Raw genomic sequence first — 14,549 nt, forward strand, 5'->3', positions numbered from 1 at the left:
TTAAGGAGTCTCAAAGTAGCTTGCAATTGTCTTCCCTTCCTCTCCCCGCAACAGGCACCCTGTGAGGTAGGTGGGGTTGGGAGAGAGCTCTGACAGAACTGCTCTGCAAGAACAGCTCTAACAGGGCTGCGACAAGCCCAAGGTCACCCAGCTGGCTGCATGTGGAGGAGCAGGGAATCAAACCCAGCTCTCCCGATGAGAGGCCGCCACCCTTAACTGCTACACCACTCTGGATCCCTCAGTTTTCAAGGGGCTGCTGGACTCGTGCTGTTTTTGACTGCTACAGACAGGCGAAGGCAGCTGCCTGTCTCGGTCTCTTTCCAGGAAGATGCACTGCAAAATATCCAGAAGCCGTTTTGGTTGGTCTCTTTGTATAAAAATAAATCTTGTAACACTGATTTTACAATATCGCCTTGGATAGGTTGGTTGGTCTGTTAGCACTTGATATTGATACCGTCCTTATTTTGCGTTGTAACGCTAATATGCCTTCCGCAAGCTTTGTCTTTGCGAAACGTGATCCAAAAGTGACAGCCACTGACTCGACCGGATGTTGGGCCCCTTCAGACGACATAATACAAATAGAGAGCCAGTTTCGGGTGCTGCGGTCCATTCCGCATGCACAGCTAACTGCAGGGAATCCGAGCAGTCGAGCCTTTGAGATAGATTTTGGATTCTGTGCCTGCCGTACACGCCATTCTTTCTTCTCCAGTGTATTTATTCCGAAACTTTTTTTTTGTTTTAAATAGAGTTTTCTCATTTGGGATGGGGCCGTCACACGGGAGGTGCATCCAAGGACTTTAAAAAATTGACACAGTTGCCCTGTCACAGCTGTGCAGTAGCAGGAAGTAAGCACCAAGCTCTAGTGGACTCTCTGCTGTGTTATTGGCCACTCTGAGAAATGGAAAAGAGTCACCCCCCTCCGCCTCCCCCCCCCCCATCTCTTTGCATGCAAGCGTCAGATCTGCACGGGCTCATGGACAGGAGACTGGAGGAAGAGAAAGGAGGGGAGGGGAGATGGTTGGAAAGGGGTGTGGTGGGGAGAGAAACCCTCCAGCATGACATCCCAGTCAATTTCCAAAAAGAAGCTTGGAGGAATTTCCCCACTTACCGGCTTGATATAGTGCTTAAGAATGGAGGCCTCTAATCTGGAGAGCCGGGTTTGATTCCTCGCTCCTCCCCAAGCAGCCACCTGGGCAACCTTGGGCCAGCCACAGTCCTGTTAGAGCTGTTCTCACAAAGCAAGATTTCATCAGATTCCCGTCCTCAAAAGACTTTGTCTACATGGCTGTAATGTCCTGGACACGCTACCACATATTGTCCATCGATGGCAACTAGCGATGGTGGTTGAGGGAACGTAATGTTGTTTAATCTGTTTTGTTTCCTCGGATTGTGTTTGTATCTGCCAGTAAAGGTTTTCTGAGTCACAAAGCAATTCTGTCCGAGCTCCCTCAGTCTCACCTACGCTTATAAGGTGTCTGTTGTGTGGAGAGGAAGGGAAGGCAACTATAAACCGCTTTTAGACTCCTTCTGGTAGTGAAAAGTGGGGTAGGCAAAACAACATGCTGGATCCAACTTCTGTTAATCCAGTTTGCTGCAAGAACAAAAAGAGCAAGCTTGTGGCCACAGTACTTCGGAGGCTTGTTGGATATACTCGACTGTCTGGGTTAAAGCTTTCTTTCCGTTTCTCCCATGGCCACCAGGTGAGCATGGCAGCTATGGTGCTCGTTCCTGAGCTTGATCAGCAGCGCATGACTCGATGCCAGTTGTGCCCGCCCCACTCCTTCGCCCCTTTCAGAACTTGTGGAAAGACTTTATGGAGAGCTGCCAAAGAAACACATTCCATCCTTTCTTCCCTCTGCGATCCAAGACTAGCAATAGTCTAATAACGCTAGACTTGTATCACCTCTAGGGCACACACCTCTTGGGGTGACAGTACAAGTTATCCTGGAAGATGTATCAGGGTTTGTCTGAGCATAGTTTGAGGAGTGCCTCTACTAGTTCAAGCAAAAATAATATAGGAGGGGTAGGACCCAGTGAAGGACCAAACAGAGGGCAAGTTATGATGCACTGGGATACCAATATGGCGAATTAAATCTACAGAGTAGACTTCTATGGAGACCTCAAACTTCCATTGTTCTTTATTCTTTGATATTCCCCAAATCCCAACGTGTTTCACTCTTTAGCTTTTTCCAGGGACATCAGTTTTAATGTTTTCAAAACCAACTTCGATTCTGTGAAATAATCTCTTAACAGTGAGGGAGGTTGTCTTCACAAATACTACTCGTAGCTTATGGCGGCTTTGATTCACCATATTGGTAACTCTACCAGTTCAAAGCATGAGTGTGGTTTTTGATATGCACGATGTGACCGAGAGCTGCTTTGCAGCGGTGTGGTACTTGAAATGCATTACCAGAGACTGGTGCGCCCAAGTGAGCTCACTGCACTGTGGGGAATATCACACCGACCACAAGCCACAGGTGCCAGGAGGGAGAGGACGCATCCAAAGCCATGCGCTATAACCGGCCCTCGTTTTCATCACAGAGTGGAACAGGGTGGTCAGTAGGTGGCGCTCTTGCCAGTGTGACTGAGAGCCATTTCACAGGTGACAAAGAAAAGACCCATGAAGTGTGTGGGGTGGGAGGGGGGGGGTCATGTATGGAGCATCAGCTGCAGGACTAAACATCCCAAGAGCCTCACTGCTGTTTTTTAAAGGCCCGTAGTCCTCATGGCTACAAATATAGCCTTGAAAGTGCAAAGGCAAAGTGGACACATGTGACGTTGCCTTAAGCAGACCAGCGTTCTACAAAGGTCATCGTTGTCTCCTCTGACTGGCCGCAGCTCTCCAGGGTCCTAGATCTCTCCAGGGTCTCTTTCCCACCATCTGCTTCTCTGATCCTTTTAATTAGGGATGCCAGGGACTGAACTTGCAAACTTCTGCATCCATCGCAGAAGATCTAACACAGAGCTGTGATCTGTCCCGCCCCCATAGGGGGAATAGAGGTGGGCAGAACGGATCAGGACATGCCGTAGACTGGGCTTTGGTGACTTGCATTTGGTGAATTCACTGTTAGTGGATGTCTTGTCGGCCACTAACCCAGCGAGATGAGATTCATGGAGGAGAAGTCCATCGATGGCAACTAGCGATGGTGGTTGAGGAGAACCTCCATTTTATATGAGGCAGCACCAGGCTTCTGTGTTCTGCTTGCTGACTCTCCAGGGCAACTGGTTGGCTACAATGCAAAACAAGAGGCTAGATGAGATGGACCACTGGTCTGTTCTTCTGGTCTTCTATACTTATTTGCATTCTACCCAAATCGCATGACTGCTTTGACCGCTGAGTATTATTACCATAGATCAGCCTTTCCCAACCTTTTTACTATCGAGAAACCCCTGAAACATTCTTCGGGCTTCAAGAAACCTCAGAAGTGGCGCAATCATGCCGAATATGGTTGGGGAGCAGAGCTGTCTTCAGGCCCACTGGAGCCCCTCCCCTTTCCACCCCCTCCAGGCCTATCATTGGCCATTTGGGGAGGGGGGCAGGTTGACATGACCACATATGAACATATCACCTGATAAATGTTTAACAAATTTAAAAAAAAACTATTAAAAACTAATTAACTCTCACCCATTTGCGAAACCCTTCTAGGGCCGTCAGGAAGCCCCAGGGTTTCACAAAAGCCTGCTATAAATATTTTCTAGAGTAATTTGGTTACCTTTGTGACTGAAAGTGTCTCACTTGTGAACTGACCAGCAATGCCACCATCCAACGTTTCATGGGGGATAATCAAGACGGTTTCTTGAGCAGCTTTTGAATTCATGCATTGTTTTGTTTAGATATGCAATACGGGATCGCTTACCCTTTGACGGATCCGAAATGTGGAGCACAGCCACAGGAACCCACACAGGACCCAGCCTGTTCCAGGTAAGTCGCTTGGGCTGAATCTGCATGGAGCTTTTATTTCAATCCCAGGTCGATTCAGTCCCTGCTGTCCACACTGAATGCGATTTCCATTTTGAGTTTGAGTGATTTAAATTTTCTCTCTGCAACAAGCAATATCTGGAGATTGATCCGGAGTGACCCTACCTTTCCCCCACAATATCCTGGAGTGGATAGAACTCTCGATATTTGAAAAATCGGCATAAGGTGCAGCTCTCTGCTTGTCCCGAACTATCTTGCTGCCTTGAGCCTCCAATGCTGAGGAAAAGCCCTGATTGGCCAGGGTGTCAGTTCAAAGGCTTCCTTGTTCCCAGACTGCCAGGCTTCCCTTAAAGGGGAAGCCCTAACTTCTCTTGGCAGAGATTTTCCTCTTGGATTTATTCCCCCTCCTCTGTGGTCTCCAATCCTACCCCCCCCCCCGTCTTCAAGAAAAGAAAGAAAGAGGCTCCTGCAGCGCTTGACTCCCCCCTCCCTAATCATATGCAGAATACTTTTCTGTTTCAATGGGGGGGGGGGATAGAGGAAGACCTGAGTTCAAATCAATCTGAATTTAGCAGGATCCACAACAGAATAAACAAAATAAGTGCAGAATCAACCTTTGTCATTCAAGGTCAGTACTGTCTATTCCAGGGTCCCAGAGTTTTTGAGCCTGCTGGCACCTCTGGAATTCTGACAAAGCAAGGTCTTGTAGCTCCAAAAACAACTGCCATAAAATGGCTCCTTCAGGCGGCAGAGACAGCTACAAAATGGCTGCTCCAGCTTTCCTTCAGTACTGCAGCGAAGATCTGTGTGCTATGGAGGCTGCCATAGCAACATTTTGAAAAATCAGAAACTTTGCTGGGCAAAAGCTTCCCCTGGCCTTGCCCACTTTCTGGCAGGCATCAGACCTACACCATGACACACATCAACCCCTGGTCCACTCAGACTGGCACCATTGCCTGAGGTTTTAGGCTGTCTTGGCATCTGAACCTTTGTCTTACCTGAAGGCCTGAAACTGGGGCTTGTTATGTAAGCAGCCTTCTACTGAGTCATCAAGCTCCACATTATTGACTGGCAGGAGTTCTCCAGGGTTTCAGGGGGAGACCTGTCACATTATCTATCATCAGATCCTTTTTAGTTGGAGATGCGAGGGGTAGTGGTGGTGGTGGTGGTGATTCTCCAAGGATTCGTGGCGGGTTACAGATAAAACCATAACCCCCCCCCCCAAAAAAAACCCCCGAATAATACAGCCTGGGACCTTCTGCATGCCAAGCAGAGGCTCTGCCACTGAGCCTTGGCATACAGTCTGCTGGTTTAGAAATACAATTGAGTGCTGTGCAACATATTACCATATCATTGCTAAGCTGTTATCCATTTCAAAGACTAGGATGAAGAAGAATAGACATTGGAATAAATGACTATATCAGTGTGCAGTTAGATGATTAAAAGGTCACCATCGGAGCACTGCCAGGCCATCCATGCACCAGGCCTCAGCAAGCGGCAGAAGCTAAACAAAGAAGCCAATTAGAGATGTGTGCATTAGTTCAGATCATCCTCCCTACTTAATTGTGCAGTCCCAAGCACAGTTCTGCCCATCTAAGCCCATTACCTTTGATGGACTTTGAAGGCTGTCACTGTGTTTTGGATGGCACTGTAAATCTTCATGCTCCTTTTGGTTTTAAGGATACTGCAATCCACTTTTCATTCATTCATTCATTTTCTTAAAATTTTTATACCGCCCTCGCATATGGCTTAGGGGGGTTTACATGAAACGTCATGAGGTATTACATAGAACAGGGGTAGTCAACCTGTGGTCCTCCAGATGTAGTCCATGGACTACATCTTCCTTCCATTGTAGTCCATGGACATCTGGAGGACCACAGGTTGACTACCCCTGACATAGAACATCAAAACACATATCATAGTCATAACGTAACACAACAATAACAGTTCCAACAGTGCTTATAAGATCAACAGAATTTGCAGCAGGGTTCAATTGAACAATACTTTAACAAGGACAACAACTTTAACAGGAATCCCTTGGGAGGTCAGGTTGGATCCTGCGGCCAGGATTCTCACAAATATACCATGGAGGTACCACATCCGGCCCGTTCTCCAACAACTGTGCTGGCTACCAGTCAGATTCTGGATCAGGCTTAAGGTTTTGGTAATTACCTTCAAGGCCATACATGGTCTGGGCCCAGTGTACCTGAGGGACCGCCTCTCTGCCTATGCCCCTCAAAGAGCTCTGCGCTTTATCACCTCTAACCGATTAGCGATTCCTGACCCCAAGGAAGTCCTGGCCCCCACCTGGTGGAACGAGCTCCCAAAGAAGATCAGGGCCTTAACAAAACTAAAACAGTTCTGCAGGGCCTCCACCAGGCATTTGGTTGAGGTTGACCGAAACAAAACAGCATTTACTGGGGCCCTGAACCTCCCTCTCTTGAACCCATGCAACGGATATGACCAACTATGGGCCTGTTAGATTGTTTGCCCTGTTAGAGTGTTATCTTCTCTGTTTATTGTTATTAGTATTACTGTTACCTTCATTCGTTGTGATCACCAAGTTTGATGCTTTGTTCTATTTATGTTATATGTGAACCGCCCTGAGCCTTAGGGGAGGGCAGTATACAAATGCAACAAATAAACAAACAAACAATCTTCAGTCCTAATAGATGGCTCATATAAATGACAGCCAAAGTTACCAACAGGATAGTTTTAGAGAGGAGCAAACCAACAATGTCATTAGAAGGCAAGATATTACGGCTAAAGCTCACTGACTCTGGACACATCCTGTGATCAAACTCGCTAGAAAAATCATTAATGCTCGGCATGGTCAGCGGCAAAAGGAAACGTGATCGCCAAAGGAGCGACAGAATCAAAGCCGATACAGGGATGACCACGAACCAACTAAAAGAAGCAGTCATTGACAGAAATGTATGGTGAAAACTTTCATATAGAATCGACCGAGGGTCAGACATGACTGCACGGATAACATCATCATAAATGTCAGTTCTCTATTCCTTGCACGGCAAGCTGCAGTCTAAATCATGGGAGGAAAGGTTAAAATGATCCACATGCACATATACTCCATGACCTCCAGGTTGGCCTTTGTGTGACCTGCAACGCAGGGTCAGGATTTTTAAAATTCTATTTGTTTTGCTTAGGGGGGGGGGTTCTCTTTGGTCATTCAGGAATGCTGATTGCATTGCCTAATCCGTTTCATCTCTCCCGCTAACCTGTTTTTACCGGGCTTCAGCAACTTGTGGGGTGTTCATTCTTTTTTCGTTTATTTTTGGTTCGGTTGACAAACAGTTGACGCTTTCTGCAAAGACGAAATATACTGTGAGGAGGCTCTGGCTGTATTTGGTGCAAATCCCCAATGTACTTTCGAAGCAGATTTTCCTGTTCTACACTACTAAAGTATGTTTGGGCCCATAGGTCTAGGCCACAATAAACTTGTTAAGTTGTTTAACTCTGTTTGCACATAAGCAAGAACGAGGCAGAGAAAAAGCAAGCAAGAGATTAGAGAATTCACATTTCACAATGCCAGATGCTTTGCCTGGATATTCATGTGCAAAGGTTCTTCAGGACCAGAATAACGTCCCATTGCAAAACCTCAGGGAATCTTTGCTAAATCACACCAACGGTAAACTAGCACCAGATGGGCATTCACCTGTGTTCTATTTATTCATAGCGTACCTTTCTCACTGAGACTCCGGATGGATACATGGCGACAATTTTAGGATATGTTGAGGATGTTTAAATTGTCTGTCTCTATGTATGATAAATCTCAATCAAACAAAGGAATACCTTTTTTTTTCAAAAGGGTGTTTAGTTAATATTTTTGTCTGGGCATCTGTCTTGAATTTGTGAGTCTTTTATTTATTTAATAAATTTATTTATAGCCTGTCACTCCCATGTAAGACAGTGTTAACACACATACCCCCCCAATAAAATATTGTTAACAACAAAACAGGAAAAACCTTCCTGCTTGACAGGCTGCATGCTTGATCTTAGCCAAAAGGCCGAAAAGCGATACTTAACAGACCCTGAGAGCAATTAGAAAAAATTACCTATATTTCCATTTCCATTTCGTTTTAAATTGTATTTTAGCAGACTCATAGTCTAAATGTTTAACATAATGCTATTTTATGAGTAAAACGATGTTTTAGCCATATTATTTCTGCAACTGTGAAATAGTTTTGATTTTGCTGGTCTATGACCGTAATAAAGATATGTATGTATGCTTGACAGGCTTCATTCCCCCTTGGAGGTTAGGCTAACTCGGAGAGGGGCCCTGTATCTTCCTTGCCCTGGCCTCAACCAAAGACCTGGTCAACATTGTGTAGCACCTGCAGTGGAAAAGCTATGCAACCGACATTATATTGCAATTGAAAGCACACTTGCAATATATACTGTCTTGTAGTCACATACTTTAGAGCAGGGGTAGTCAACCTGTGGTCCTCCAGATGTTCATGGACTACAATTCCCATGAGCCCCTGCCAGCAAATGACTATCTGTGGTCCTCCAGATGTTCCCATGAACCCTGCCAGCAAATGACTACCTGTGGTCCTCCAGATGTTTATGGACTACAATTCTCATGAGCCCTGCCAGCAAATGCTGGCAGGGGCTCGTGGGAATTGTAGTCCATAAACATCTGAAGGACCACAGGTTGACTACCCCTGCTTTAGAGCACAATTGTATTTAAGGTGCCACAAGACAGTTCTGTTTATCAGCTACAATTTATATGTGTATATATAAACCGGGGAAAACCATGTGGTTGCAATGGGACAGTTCTATTTGCATAGAATGCGCAATGGCCAAAGTATGCAGTGTGTATATTACTGCGAGGGTGAATGCAACGTATATTATATTGCAGTTAAATATTTTCTATTGCAATAGTCTTTCAAGAGCCGCTGGACGGTTTGGTCGAGAAGCCGGGGTGGATGTTGGTACAGCAAAAATCATGCGAGGCAGGATAGATGGACATATATGGTAGATAGACCCCATCTCTTTTGTGCTGCAAGATTGATTCAAGGTTGATTCAAGATTGATTCACGCCCTGAATCAATCTTTGTTGGTCTCAAAGGTGCGACTGATTTTATTGTGCTGCTTCAGACCAACGCGGCGACTCGTTTGAAATCAACATAATGCTGTTTCTGTGTTGCAATACACGATGCATCTTCTGTTTCAATCCTCTGTCAAGCGCCTGCCGAGCTTCCATGGAACGTCCAGTCTAGTCTAGTCCGCCTTTCCCCACTCGGCCTCCAGGCGGCTCCCGCACAGATTCTCGGGCCGCTTGCAGACCCGCGCCACGCTTCGTGGCCGGGGCCGGGCGGGATGCGAGGCGGTTTCCAGGCGGCCGCGGCCAGTTCCGCGCCGGGAAGGGTTAAGGCGGCAGGTAGCGGGTGGGTGGGGCGGCCGGGCGAGGCGAGGCGAGGCGGGGGCCGTCTCTGCGCGGCTCCTTCCCTCCCGCGGCCGCCCAGCCCGCCAGTCCCGGAGTGGCGCTTGCAGCTGCCTGCCTGCTTTCCCGCGTCCCCTTCGGAGCAGCTCCCTTGTCGCGGCGGCGCTGGGCCGGGGACCGCCTCGCTGGCTGGCTGGCAGGCAGGCTGGATTGGGATCTGCGTCGAGAGCAGCCGCCGACGCCGGGGAAGCCCATGTGGGAAGCGCTGCCGGAGGCTCGACCGCGGCTCCCGTCTGCAACTCGAACCCGGTAGGTGAGCCCGCGCTTCGCTTCCCTTCCCTCTCCTCTCCTCCCCGGCCAGCTCGCTCGCTCTCCTCTGCTCCGAGTCCAGCAGGCGCACCTTTGCGCGCGGCCAACTTTCACTCCGGGGATCATCCAGGTGGGGCGACGTTCGAACTTTTGTTCTGGCTCGCACGCGGCTCCAGCTAGGGGGAAGCCCACGGAGGAATGCGGGTCCGCAATGGGGAGCTGCGCTGCATCCAACTGCGCTCGGATGCTTCCAGTTCACACCGGCGCGGCGAGCCACCGGGGGGGGGGGGTTCGTGGGCGCGCACAGGGAAGCAGGAGCCTGAGATGAACTTCGTGCGCTCGGCCTCGGACAGAGCCCCCCAGGGACCCACCGCAGTCTATGCTCTGCTTTTAGGTTCGGAAGGCAAGCCTTTGAACTAAGCCGTTCCGAATTTGGCAGGTGGATCATAGAGTGGGAAGGTACCTCGTGGGTCATCTAGTCCATCCCCCTGCACTATGCAGGACACTCACAACCCTATCGCCCGTCCGGTTACAGGGAACTGGCTTCCTCCCATAAGAACCACCGAGGGGCACAGTTGTGTTTTTAAATGTGGTAATGTGTAAATTTTGCTAGGTCCTTTAAAAGGCCCTGCTTTTTCCCCTTTAGTGGACCGACTTTGTTTGGCATTTCTGTTGCTTTCATGAGTCACTGGGGGAAAAGAAGCATGGATTTTGTTATGTTTTCTAGGGTTTACAGTTTATCCTCGTGAGTTTCACTAGAAATCCTAGTTCCCACTAAACTCAGTTGGGCTTACTCGTTGGGTAAATGTGCATAAGATGTAAAGGGGGGGGTGAGAATTAACTGGGCAAAAAGAATTAATTATTGGGGGGGGGGTGTAGGCAACAAGAAAATGCAAAATTCAACTGGGTGGCTGTGTTGGTCTGAAGTGGCATAACAAAATCAGTCCAGTAGCACCTTTAAGACCAACAAGGGAGAAAATAGGACTGTGTTTTTAAAACCCTCTTAATTTGTCGTTTTCAAAAGTTAATTTTTTCATCATAAAATTTGTAAATTGGAAAAGGACCGTGCCGTTGTAGAGAAAAGCATTTAGGATAAACCCAAAGGCAGATAAATATATTTGAGTTTATAAATCATGGGAATAAGTGGATAAAGAATAGCTCTTTTTTACAAATGGGAGGGTGTTGACAACACAGAATTACACCGAACCAGAGTTAGGGAATTCGAAAGATGGAACTCTGATTAAGATTGCACTGTTAAAAAGGTACCTGGTGATGTCCTGCTAGGAGGTATGAAAACAGAAGTTATCGCATATTACAATAAATTGTTGTCGTCCCCCCATCTGTTTCTGATGTGAACTCACAGGAATTGGTTTACTCAGCTTGGGTCGATGGGGACATCAAACAGAGCAGTTCCTGCATTTTAAGAAAAACAGGATCAACACAATTATTTGTCTCTGGGATGATTAAAAATGCAACCTGGGGGAAAAAAAAGAATTTTCCCATTTCAGAATTAGATTTCTCATTATACTGTGGGGAAACTTGTTTTGGATATAGAGATACGGCTTACAAAGAGATTAGGAAATCAGTCAAAAATAATTACAGCCTTTTGTTTTTTTTTTGAGATGCGCATTTTAACTTTTATTATTTAAAAAAAAATCCAGGAAATTGAAGATCGGTGGCAGTGGAGTGTTTTTCTTTTTTTTCTTTTTTTGTTTGGGTTGGCTTGCTTCCTGGAAACCAAAAGTTAATTTTAAAAAATTAGATTTCAATCAGGGCTTTTTGTTTTTCAACAAGGTTTGCTTGATTGTTTGATGTAATCTTTTGGCATCTGCAGCATGTAGCAGTGGAGGAATCCAGCTTTTTATTACAAAAGAGAGTAGGGAATTGTTGTAACCTCCATGCCCCCAGGAACACAACCCCAAGCAGGAGAACTGGCATCTGTTCTTTTGCATATGCCCCATTTTTGACGGTGGCCAGTAAAAACTGTGTGGAAGGTGTGTTCAGGTGTCTGGAGGTGGGTGACAGTCACATGATACCCAACAGAAATAGACCCGCATCCCTATCCGAAGAATACTATTACTGAGCAGATACAGGCTTCTGAAGCAAGCCTGTGGTAATGAAGAGAATTTTTAGCAAAGGGACAATTTATTTATTAGATTTATATAGGCCACCACTCCTGGACCAGTCGGCTCACGGTGGCGAACAACAAAATTTAAAATACGTAAATTAAAATTCAACAATTACTAACAGTACAATCACACTAAAACCTCCACCCTTGTCATATTCCCAAGATAGGCACTAGGTTTTGTGGCCTGGCCTCAGCTGAATGCCTGGTGGAAGTATAGTTGGATCCCCTACCCATTGTCTGATTTGCCTCGTAAGAAGCTCTGGCCATCTTCCCACGTCTAATGTTTAGGGACCTTCTTGTCGGAGATTCTGCTGAGAATCACCGGTGGGTTTGTTGCAGTTTTTCAATTTGTTATCGCTTTATTTTATTTTACTTCGTTTGTACCCCACTTTTCTCTCTGACGGGGACTCAAAGAGGTGTGTGTCAGTCTGCTCACCTCCATTTTGTTTTTAGGCCTGCTATTCTGAGGTAAATTCAGCGGAGAGCGAGCAAGTGGCTGAAGGTCACTCAGCAAGCTTTCATTGCAGAGTGGGGTTTTGAATCTGGGTCTCCCAGCTCCTGGCTGGCATTCTCGCCACTGCACCAGGTTGGCTTGAAATGGTCCGCCAGGTACTTCTCGAATAGTTCTCTGATGTTTGGCCAGTGATTTGTGGGCACGATGGAGCAGCATGGAAGAAGCAACATGTTGGAAGCTTTGCAGAAGGCAAGGAACTGAGTTTTAGGACAGGGCCAACCCCTTTCAACAGCGGCGGATCTTGTGATCTTTGCCAGGGACTTTGATCAAGATAGTTCTGACTTTTGATGGGCACTTCCCCAAACCCTGCAGAGGCATCTGTTTATGTGCCATCCACTTTTGCTCAAGCTAGTTGCTGTGCTTTCATACATTTTTATTTATTTATTTTATTTAGCTTTGAATTTATATACCGCCGCTTACCGTAGTCTCACAGCGGTTTACAATAAAACATAATAACCCTTTAAACCCCTTAATATACAAAACATTAAACATTAAACGATGGCGATATAATCTGAGTTCTAACTCCCATTCCCTGTTCAGCATGTGGTCCAATGAACTCTCTCATCAGGAGCGAGAGCAAACTAACCACCACTATGGGGTCCTCTGTTGGAACCACTGGGCCTCAACCGTATGCCTGGCGGAAGAGCTCCGTCTTACAGGCCCGGCGGAAAGCTGAAAACTCCAACAGGGCCCGTAACTCCTCCGGGAGCTCATTTCACCAGGTTGGGGTTGGGACCGAAAAATCCCTGGCGTTGGTCGAGGCCAGGTGAACGTTTTGGGACCCGGGACAGCTAGCAGGTTCATACCTGCAGAGCAGAGTGCCCTGCATAAGCAGATAATCAGTCCTGCTGGTAGTTAGGGCCCAAGCCGTGTATAGCCTTAAAGATCAAAATCAATACCTTGAACTCAATCCAAAAATCCAGATAGGTAACCAACATGGTGGAGCATCTGTAGAAGGTCTAAGGTTCAATCCCTGGTTAAAAGGATCAGGTAGTAGATAATATGAAAGACTTTTTCTTGGTGCAAGGAGATTCTTTCTTTCTTTCTTTCTTTCTTTCTTTCTTTCTTTCTTTCTTTCTTTCTTTCTTTCTTTCTTTCTTTCTTTCTTTCTTTCTTTCTTTCTTTCTTTCTTTCTGTATCATGACCCTGGTTTTCCTTGGAGATCTCCCATCCAAGTACTAAGCAGGGCCAACCCCACTTGGTTTCTGAGATCTGTCAAAATCAGGTAGGCCTGGACTATCTAGTTGAGTGCTTAGACAATGTCAGCTCATGTGTTCATGAGATATATCCAAGAGGTGCTCTTTCTGCTGTTCGTTTTTTGGTCTTAAGACCCTCCTCATGCTTGTTCAACCTGTGCCACGTGGCATGTGAGTTCTTGGTCCACAGGTCTAGAGGCTTGTACTTTTTTTCTTTTGTAGAACTTCCTGTGTTGTTCCTTCTGGGTCTCGTTAATGGCCGTCAGCATTCTGGCAATGGATTTGCACACAACCCAGATCTTGGAGAGTTTAGAGCAGGGATAGTCAAACTGCGGCCTTCCAGATGCCCATGGACTACAATTCCCATGAGCCCCTGCCAGCATTTGCTGGCAGGGGCTCATGGGAATTGTAGTCCATGGACATCTGGAAGGCCGCAGTTTGACGACCCGTGGTTTAGAGGCTACTCCTTGGCCATACGTAGCTGGGACCATTCTACTTTGAGATTGTCCAGACTGCTTCAACAGTGCTAATGTGAAAGATTTCTGAATGAATGAATGAATGAATGAAACCTTGGAGAGCCCCTGACAGTCAGTAGGTGATAATGACCTTCATCGGCCAGTAATACCGGATAAAGCAGCGATGTCTTGCAGAGACCCGACATGTGGGGCGCCTACACCAGGAGACAGCTTCTCCATGGGTTTTGCTGCATAGGTCAGAAGAAGAAGAGTTATATGCTGCTTTTCTCTACTTGAAGGAGTCTCAAAGCAGGGTGTCTGTTGTGGGGAGAGGGAAGGGAAAGCGACTGTAAGCTGCTTTGAGCCTTCTTCGGGTAGGGAAAAGCGGCATATAAGAACTAACTTTTCAAAGCGGCTTTCAATCACCTTCCCTTTCCTCTCCCCACAACAGACACCCTGTGAGGTGAGGATGAGAGAGCCCTGATATTCCTGCTTGGTCAGAATAGCTTTCTTAGTGCTGTGGCGAGCCCAAGGTCACCCAGCTGGCTGCATGTGGAGGAGGAGCGGGGAATCAAACCCGGCTCACCAGATAAGAAGTCCACACTCCTAACCACTACACCAAGC

At 46.8% G+C, this 14,549-nt stretch overlaps 1 protein-coding gene across 5 annotated transcripts in view; it reads left to right on the forward strand.

Annotated features, from left to right (window-relative positions):
* Positions 1 to 14,549, forward strand: part of SP6 (Sp6 transcription factor) — a 109,269-nt gene that overhangs the window by 67,325 nt on the left and 27,395 nt on the right. For 3 of the 5 annotated variants that reach the window (XM_077313078.1, XM_077313080.1, XM_077313081.1), the window contains one exon: positions 3,835 to 3,922. The gene's annotated coding sequence lies outside the window, so the exon portion shown is untranslated. Of the gene's footprint in view, positions 1 to 3,834; positions 3,923 to 9,275; positions 9,637 to 14,549 lie in introns of those variants that run through there. The other 2 variants (XM_077313082.1, XM_077313077.1) reach the window with 2 other exon arrangements.

The sequence above is a fragment of the Paroedura picta genome, chromosome 16, assembly GCF_049243985.1.
Source record: "Paroedura picta isolate Pp20150507F chromosome 16, Ppicta_v3.0, whole genome shotgun sequence".
In the NCBI taxonomy this organism is placed as follows: Eukaryota; Metazoa; Chordata; class Lepidosauria; order Squamata; family Gekkonidae; genus Paroedura; species Paroedura picta.